Below are 9,445 nucleotides of genomic sequence, written 5' to 3'. Positions count from 1 at the left end.
GTCCTGGCCCACAAGGTGCCTCCCCTGCCTCCCACCACCAGACTCAGCTGGAGCCTGTCTTTCCGCTCCCCCACCTCTGCCTCTTATTCCAACGCCCAACTGACATTTAGGTTTTGTTAAACTTTCCTCAAACAAAATAATTTCCTTTTCTCCTCACCACTGATGACGGGCTGTTGGAAGGAAGTGTGTGCTGTGGGAGAGCTAAAGCAGGCTGGGGGGAGAGCTGACACAGGGTGGCTCCCAGGAATAGCTTTGAAGGCATCTTGGGAGGTGAGGCCATGGGGAAGATCATTCCAGGAGAGAACAGAGAGTACAAAGGTCCTGGGGCTGAAGACTGCTGGACTGTGGTGACTGGCAAGAGGCCCATGTAACTGCAGCAGAGGGAAGGGAGATAAGAGCAGGGCAGGGCCAGGGTGGGCTTGGAGGACACTGTGAGCCCTGGATTTCTCTGTGGAGGGCAGGGGAGGTAGGACAGGAGAGTCCAGGATACACAGACCTGACCTGACATCTGGGACAACAATCCCACGGGAGTCCTGAGCTCGAACCAGCTCTGGGGCCAGTGGGGCAGGTGTTCCCATGCCTGGGAGGTGGGGTCAGTGGGGTGTGGAGGAAGTCATGCAGCCAGAGAAGCACCAGCTGTGGGAAGATGGGGCAGGGACACCTCGGGCTGAAGTCACCCAGGGCCCGATGGCAGCCATACCCATGGCCGGTAACTCAGAAGTGAGGACACCCTCAGCACACACCTGTATGGAGGCTGGGCCAGGGACACACAGAGCTGTCATCATGGCACAACTGTACCACATGCCTCCACCACACATAACTACATGCACATGAATCTACCACACACATGTAACTTCACACACATGACTATGACATGCACACATGGTGGTACTGCATGCATGCCCCCACTACATGCTCCCACTACACACACGGCTCTGCCCTAGACAACTCAGCCTGCCTTCCTCCTGAGCCAACACCACTAATGCAGTGTGTGCGCTCAGCTCTCCCCATGTCCCTCGCTCTGCACATCCACCAGGCCTGGTCCTCGTCCACCTTGCTATTTACCAGGGACCCGGTCTTCCAGGTGACTTCTTGTTTTCTTTTTAATTCTTACATTGGTACATTTTAGGTATACAATACATTTACATTTATCATTGGGTGCTTGTACCTGTGCATGATGAATCTTAGTTCTTATTTTTTCCCCCATTACCTGTGCACCCTTCACCCCCTCCACCCTTCCCTATTTACATAGATTTCATTTCCATTTTTTTTCTTTTCTTCCAGGTGACTTTGAATGCATGTGAGTGTGGGGTACATGGAATGGGCCTGCATTGCTGCACGAGCCTGCCCACTGCAAGCAAGCAGTAGAACCTGAGGGCACAAATATGGTTGATTCTTTGTCACTCCATGACCAACTCTGTGTTCTGAGCCCTGAATCCTGCTAGCCACCTCTGCCTGGGCCCCACAACCCTGCTGTTCCTTTCAGACTTGGCACAGCAGCAGGGTCAGACCTCCTGATGACAGCTCATTGGATCCTTAACTGCAGTGGGGGAGGAGGGATGGCAAAGTCCACAGCAGCTCAGCCTGGCCACCTCCTGAATCCCTGGGCTCTGGGGCAGCAGGAAGTCTCAGAAGACACCCTAAGAATGGCTATTATCAAAAAGACAAGAGATAAAGTTGGCAGGGATTTTGAGCAAAAGGAACCCCGGTACACTGCTGCTGGGGTGTGGATTTGATATAGACATTGTGGGGTTCCTAATGAAGTCAAAAATAAAACTACTGTTTGAGCCAGCAATGCTTTTCCTGGGCATACACCCAAGGAAGATGAATCATCACCTCTTAAAGATAGCTCCATTCCTGTGTGTTCACTGGAGAATTATCACAGTGGCAAAGATACGGAAACAGCATAAATGTGCACTGATGGATGAATAGATATAGAAAATGTAATACACACAATTATATTCATCCTTCCATACATACATATGTGTATGTGTCATGGATTATTTGGCCTTACAGAAGGTCTTGCCACTTGCCATAATATAGATTACCCAGAGGACACCATAGGAAGTGAAATAAGCCAGACAACAGAAAGAAAGCTAGTGCATGATACCACTGCTATGTGCAGACATTTAGTTTCTAAAAGCACAAAGCTGGGCCAGGGATTTAGCTCACTAGTTTCACCTCCTGCCTTGCAACCTGAAGGTCCTGAATTTGATCCCTGGTACCAAAAATAAAATTAGTGACATGATTTCTATCACCCAATTCATTCCATATCCCATCTCCCTCCAAACTGTCCTTCATGATAACTTTCCAGATCAGTGTTTAATCCAAGCAGTGGTAGATTGTCCACCAATTTCATTATTTTTACCTAAATATTGTATTTTTTGTGATACCTATTTGGTTAAAAGATGTTGCATTTTGTGATTTTTATAGTTTCTCCACACTCTATATTCCCTGTTCATTATAAATAAGACATAAAATACTCATTAAACCTAAAGGCTCTTGGGTCAAAAGAAAACTCTCCTCAAGGCAGGACAGGGCATCATGTCCCTTCTGAGACCTCTGGGGTGGCAGGAGAGCTGGCGGTGAGCCTGAGAGCAGAGGTGGCAACTCCCCCATCCAAGGCACCTTTGTCCTTTGGGCACTGTGGGGACTGGGCCACCAGAGCCTGGCTCCCACACAGGTGGAAGCAAGGCCAACACAGTGTGGTGTACAGGCTGGAGCCTCTGCGCATGACCTCCCTCCTCCTCCCATGCCCAGGTCAAGAGGAGCTGAACAGCAGTAGCTGCCCCTGCGTGCTGGAGAAATAGAACTCCTTCTCCACCAAGGTCAGTCACCTGAGTGGCTCTTTCGCAGCCCCTGGTGACCACCCCAGCAGGACCATGCCCACCACTCAGAGATCTTCTGCACTCTGCTTCCTCAGCTAAATGAAAGTTCTAACCCTATCCCTAAGGCTGGCCCTGACCTGGACACCGCTTGCTCAGTGCGGTACCCCGGGGAACCAGTCTGCATTGGCAGAGGGTCCAAGGTAGGCAGAGGTGTGGGAAGAAAGCCTCATGCAGCACTGCAGCATGGAAGGAGGGGTCACATCAGAGCAGCGTGCCTGCCCGCCCATGCCTCCTCACTGTGCAGAAGTCCTGACTTACACCAGGAAGCCCTGCTGGAAGGAGAGCACTGGCAGGTGGGTTAAGGTAAAGACTGTATTCTATCCTGGGACCATGGTCACAGGTGCATGGCCTTGGCTGATGGGACATCCTCACAGAGCCAGGAGGCACAGCACTGGCTGGGCATGTGCCCCAGCACCACAACACACAAAGGACACTGCAGGGAGGGGTCCACCATGCCTGCCTGCAGTGGGCCCTAGAGGGAGCCATAAGGTCGCCTGGAAGTGAGTTTGTCTCTGTTGTGGTCCTGAGAAGGAAGCGGGGTGGGGCAGGGCATGAGAAGCAGAAGCATTGGTTTTGAGCAAACCCAGATTGGCAGAGGTTGCAGTTTCCCCTTTGTTGTTACATCAGAGGTTGGGCCCAGGGACTGTGTTTGCATGTGGATGGTCACTGTGCACTCAGGTCCAGAAGGGAAGGGGACAAAGGTGACAGGGGGACTGTGGAAGTAAGATGACCAGAGATCTCCAGGGCCCTGGGTCCCCAAATCCCTGGAACACGCACCCCACTGGGAGCTGTCTGCCTCTGCCTCCTGACCCTTTATGTTAAAGTCTGGCACTGCTCTCCCCACCCACTTTCCTTTAGGCACTGCTGGGACCCAGGGCCTTCACACTGGGCCACATCCCCAGCCCTTTTTCTTTGTTTATTTTGAGACAGGGTCTCACTAGATTGTTAAGTTGCCTTGGCTGGATTCAAACTCACGGTCCTCCTGTCTCAGCCTCCCCGAGAGCTGGAGTACAGGTGTCCCCAGAGCAGAGCTTCCTGGCCCTTCTTGAGGGTCACTGCTCTGACTGGGACTTGGTGCCCTGAGGGCATCGCTCTTGACTCCAATGCTGTAGAGGCCAGCACCCAGCTCCTTCAGGCCCCTCCCCTGGTGATGAGGCACAGCACAGCCCGGCTGCGGCCACTATGGGCTCCCTGGACGGGCAGGGGCCTTAGGACCTGGGAGTCCCTGCGGACAGACACGATAGGTCAGCAGGCAGCAGGGAGGGAGAGAAGGGACACTCGCCACTCAGACTCCCCCGGCCCTGGGTCCTGGGCAAGAAGCCAAGCTGTCCTGCAGATGAGCATGAAGATCTGGACTTAGCTCCATCTTTTCTTATCATTGTTTAGTACGATCACATTCACAGTGTGGAGTTGGTGCGCGTGCCTGACACACTTCCACTCTTCCCATCCCCTGCCCCCTCCATCTCTTCTTTCCTCCGTTTCCCATCTTCCATCTTTTATTTTGCTCTTTCATTTGTGTATGCATCGGGTTTCTTTAACCCTGAGACACTGCAGCTCCCATATCTGGTTTAGGCTCTCAGGGCAGCCCGAGGTGCACTCACTTCCCACAGGAGTTAACACTAAGGAGGGCACACAAGAGAAAGGCCTTCGGGGGCTCCTCTTCTGCTGCTTTCCCTCACCGGGACTGAGCATTCGCCCGTGCCCAGCCGAGCCCCAAGTGTGGGCGCCCGGGAGCCACAGCCCGGGTGGGTAGCAGGGCGGGCCTCTTGGGGCTGCCCCACTGTGTGACTCTGGCCTCCTCTTTGCATCCCAGGAGTTCCTGCTCAAAGTGGCGAACCTGAGCTGTGGGGCCGTGCAGATGATTTGGAACCTGTTGAACGGAGATTCAGGCTACTATGAGGCCTTCAAGGAAAAGCTGTGTGGCTTCATCTTCTTCCATGAACCATGGTGGGGAGTCGGGTGGGAGTGGGCAGGGGCAGAGGTCGTGGCTCCTGGGGAGGACTGGACAAACAGCTTCCTGGAGGAAGGAGGGGTCTGTACAACTGCCCCTATAGCCTGAAGCAGAAGGCCACTGACAACCACAGAGAAGGTTTTCAGGACATCAGACAGACAGGAAGGGATTCACTGGGCACAAACTGAAAGCTACATGAAGCAGCAGACTGTGCCTCACAGGGGCCCTGCGGTCTGGAGCTGCGTGTGTTTCAGGGGCTGCGGTGATGCCCAGATGAGGCCTTAGGGTGTGTGTCCTGCTACCAGTCCGGCCACCCATGGGGCTCTTACAGTGCGGACTCCCTGGGTTTCACACTGAGATCTGAGGCCCAGTAACACCACTGTTTCCTCTGGGGGATGGGGCAGGAAGTGCGGCTCATGGGAAGTGCACAGGCCAAGAGCCCACTTTACAGGCTCACCATGCCTTGCAAATTCCCTTAGGAATTTTTTCCAAGTGAGTTTCCTGGAAGGAAAGGGCTTGAGTAACTTGTGTACTGAAGCTGAAGATTTTCTTACAAGTGCAGTTTTATCCAGTTTCCAGTTGACTATTCAGCTATAAAAAATGAGAAACTAGAGACATTTATAGCTAAATGGATGCATATTGAGGACATACTCTTAAGTGAAATAAATAGGACACATGTGTAAATACCGAATAGTTTCTCTAGTGTGAGAAACTGAAAATGTAAATAAGGATTAAAATGAATAACTGATAATGGGAAATAGGAATAAGATGTCCAAAGGGTAGGGGAATTTGGAAGGGTAGGAGAAAGGAAAGAAGGGAAGGGAAAAATTATGAGAAAAGGAAAAAAATGGAAACAAAGTCTTTGTAAATAGGGAGGGGTGGAGGAGGTGAAAGGAAGACAGCAAATGGGAAAAAAATAAGAACCAAGATCCATCATGTACAGGTACAAGATCCCAATGATAAATGTAAATGTACTGTATACCTAAAATGTACCAATAAAAGAATCTAAGAAAAACTGCAGTTTTAAAATTCCAATTTCCACCCGTTGTTGTCGCACACACTTTTCATCCCCAGCACTTGTGAGGCTGAGGCAGGAGGATCACCATGAGTTCAAGGCCAGTCTGAGCTACATCCATGTCTAAAAAACCATACCAAAATCCCAATTTCCTTGTCTCTTTTCTACCTATCTTTATTTCTTCCATTCCACTTTGAAGAAGGAAGAAATAAACCAGGTGAACATCCCTAAAGGAATGGGAGCCAGGGAGGCAGCGGGCAGAGATTTCTGAACTCTTGGGATGGGGTCGGCACCCCCAGAGCCAGGACCTGAGAACTCGCCCTGCAGTGTGTCCCAGTAGCACCTGTCAGAACCCCACTGTGAAATCAGGAGCCAGAGATTCTGTCCTCCTGTGATGCACACTGCGACCTCCGCTGAGCCAGGGCTCCACACCGGGGCTCTTGCCAGCTTTAAGTTCAGGTAAATGTGCCAGAGGTGCTGATCCAGAGCATGCCCCACCTTGGTTGCTGGCCCCAGAGGATCTGTGCAGATGAACCCATCAACTCTGAGACTCAACAGGCCCCAGACCTCCTGAGGCCCAGGGCGCCTGAGCCAGGGAGCCCCTAGGGGGACACTGAGGCACCCAGGCTCCTCCACACCCCTCCCACTTCTCAGCCTTGAGGTTCAGGGTGAATCCACTGAAATTCAAGCCAAGCACTGCCATAGGAAAGAGGGACCACAGAAAGTCTTAAGAGAATGAGGGGTCTCGGGGTGTCCACACTGCATTTGGGGCCCTGGCTGTGTGCTGAAGGGCAAAAGCTGAGTCCTGGGTCTCTGCCAGCCTTGGCCCGAGAGTGGAGGTTGGGCAGGCACTATGTGGCTGCACTTCTCTGCTGGACCAGCCCTTCCTGTCTGGGCATCACCACGTCTGACCACTCTCTGATCTGCAGGCTTGGGGACCCAGGCTCCTCCCACCTCCTCTCCAACTACTTCCCTCTGCCTCCCTCCCACCTCAGGTCACATGAGATCATTGGGGGCTTTGACCAGCTGCCCCAGGCCCTGCCCTAGGCCTTTCAGCCGGGCACAGTGCAGCTGCACTCACCGGCAGAGGAGGTGGAGACAGTTGGGAACCATGTCCAAGGTCACCTACAGGACACCTGACTCCCTGTGGCCCAGGGCGCACCTGACCACTGACTTCATGGTCATGGCCACTCCTGCCAGGGCCATCCTGCCCCTCAGCTTCTGGCCACTCCTGTCTGGCAGCAAGGAGGATGTGCTGCACTTGGTTCAGTACATGAGCACCACCGAGGTGATCCTGGCCTGCACTCAGCCCTTCTCCGAGCACGATGGCATCCACAGAGGCAGGTCCATCACCGATTCACCGTCCCACTTCATCTACTACCCCAAGCATGTCTTCCCTAGTGGCACCGGGGTCATTCTGGCCTCCTACACCCTGGATGACAACACCCGCTTCTTCTCAGCCAGGGACCACATGTGGGTGGTGGACATAGTGCTGGACGACCTGGCCAGCATCCACAACTTCCCCAAGGAGGAGCTCTGGGCCTTGTGCCCCTACTCCTTTGTCAAGAACTGGGGCCATGAGCCCCACTCCATGGGTGGCTTCACCTTCTTCACCCCCTACCAATTAGTGGACTATGCCAAGGACCTCAGCCAGCCAGAAGGGCAGGTGTACTTCAAAGGGGAGCACATGGCCCTCCCCAACAGCTGGATTGACATGGCCATCAAGTCTGGACTCAGGGCAGCCAAAAGCATCCAGGCGGCTGTGGGCTTGGTTGAGGGACAGGAACCCAGGGATGCGAGAGAGCCCCACTCCAAAAAGGAGCTGTAGGCCAGCAGTGAGTCCAGCCAGCGTGGCTCACCAGGACTCACAGAATTTGCTCTCACTTCATGCTCACCTCTGCCAGACCAAGTTGCTACCTATGTTACCCACCCGAGCCCCGACACTGTCTCCACCATGAGAGCTCGTGATACAGCCATTAAAACAGCAAAGCATGCATTGAGTTTAGACTATAAACAAGTGTTCAGTCTACATCTTGGGTGGCTTCTGTTATTAGCTTTCCCATCACAACACCTACACCCATGACTTAAAAGTTTGCTGGCTCCAAAGCAAAACCTTCCTGAAGGAGGGCATTGTCGACCCCACTGCTGACTACTGGAAACTGAGAAGCAGTGAGGGAACTGTGCAGACAGGAAGGGCTGAGGGGCCAGAGGTGGACCCCAAGGCCACCTGTATGCAGTTGCTCCACCCAGATCCTGGAGTCACAAGCCAATCAGACTGACACCACCCCAACCAACAAAGGACCTCAGCCCAGTGCCGAAGGCCAGACCCTCACCTTCCTGGCCCCTTTCAGTCCTCTGCTCTTCTCTCTCTCCTTTAATCTGAGGATAGCCACAGCTCCCCTCCCTACATCCCACCACTGTGAATCAAAGAAGCTGGGGACTCAGTTACCTCCCCAGTCCACACCATCACAACCCCACTGTGCACGTTCCAATATCACTCTGTATTCAGATGAGGAAACCTGGCTCTCAGAGAGATGAATGCCAGTCACAAATGCTGCCCATGGCCCTGGGCATTTAGCCCAGTGGTTCCAATGCCTGCCCCAAAGCACAAGTTCCCAAGTTTGATCCCCAGTACCAAAAAAACAAAACCCAAAAAACAAATGCTGCCCAAAGTGACTCAGACTTGATCCTGACTTTAAGTAAATTCCAAACCTTCACTGTTCTTCTAGGCTCTGCCACTCTCTCTTATTCTTTTTGTGGTCCTGGACAATTAGCAATTCTCTTTGGAGATATCCAGCAATGAATGTGTTATGTGTTTGAACAAATAAAATTTCTCAGGGTTCTCAGGGCTGTAACTTTCCTCACTTTCCAGGCCTTTCCATCCTGGTAGCCCTTGGAAGTGAAGAGGCAGACAGACAGAAGAACAGAGAGATTCATGAGGGCTGAGCTACAGATGGATGGGGCCTGGGAAGCCCAGCACTGGCAGTGCCCTGCCCTGAATTTTGTCCCTAAGAGACACCCTGGAGTGGGGGTCAGTCACCCATGGGGCACAGAAAGAGGCCAGCTGGGGATTGATTTCTCATGGTCCATTACTATTTTTAAGAAATCTCTCTTTTCATGGTCACTAACCACAATCCTATCTTTTATGTCTGATATTCTATTTTCACATTCACTCAATCCACTTTAAGTGGAGTAATTAATCTTCTGGATATCTATTTGAATCTGTTTCATGGATTCCATTTCTTTCCTAAGTTGGGAGTTCATGGTTTCCATTTCTTTCCTATGCTGGGCATTTATGGCTTCCATCATGGTCCTGAGATCATCTATTTTTTATCTGTTTCCTTTCTAGAGTTTCTAATCATGTCTTTCATTCTGCTTACCATCTCTGAAGTTATCTGGGAAATTATTTCTCTTGAATTTCTCAAGAATCTCATTCATCTGTATTGTTACTTCCTCTACTATTAGTTCAGGGTGTGCAGGTGGTTGATTATCAGATTTTTCCACCTCATTTTCCCCAGAATTTGCCTTTGGTGATGTGGATGTCTGGTTTTGTTCCTTGATTAAGTGTCTTCTAATTTCTAATTTTGTTTG

At 51.8% G+C, this 9,445-nt stretch overlaps 1 pseudogene; it reads left to right on the top strand.

Moving 5' to 3' along the window:
- Window positions 1-615: 615 nt before the first annotated feature.
- On the top strand, window positions 616-7,682 carry LOC147826829 (L-amino-acid oxidase-like; annotated as a pseudogene).
- Window positions 7,683-9,445: the final 1,763 nt, after the last annotated feature.

This window comes from Heterocephalus glaber, unplaced genomic scaffold (genome assembly GCF_053883595.1).
Source record: "Heterocephalus glaber isolate CG9 unplaced genomic scaffold, H.glaber_assembly_v1.0 deba00001461, whole genome shotgun sequence".
NCBI classification, from domain to species: Eukaryota; Metazoa; Chordata; class Mammalia; order Rodentia; family Bathyergidae; genus Heterocephalus; species Heterocephalus glaber.
The sequence above is the reverse complement of the archived record's forward strand: the minus strand, read 5'-3'. Positions and strand labels throughout refer to the sequence as shown.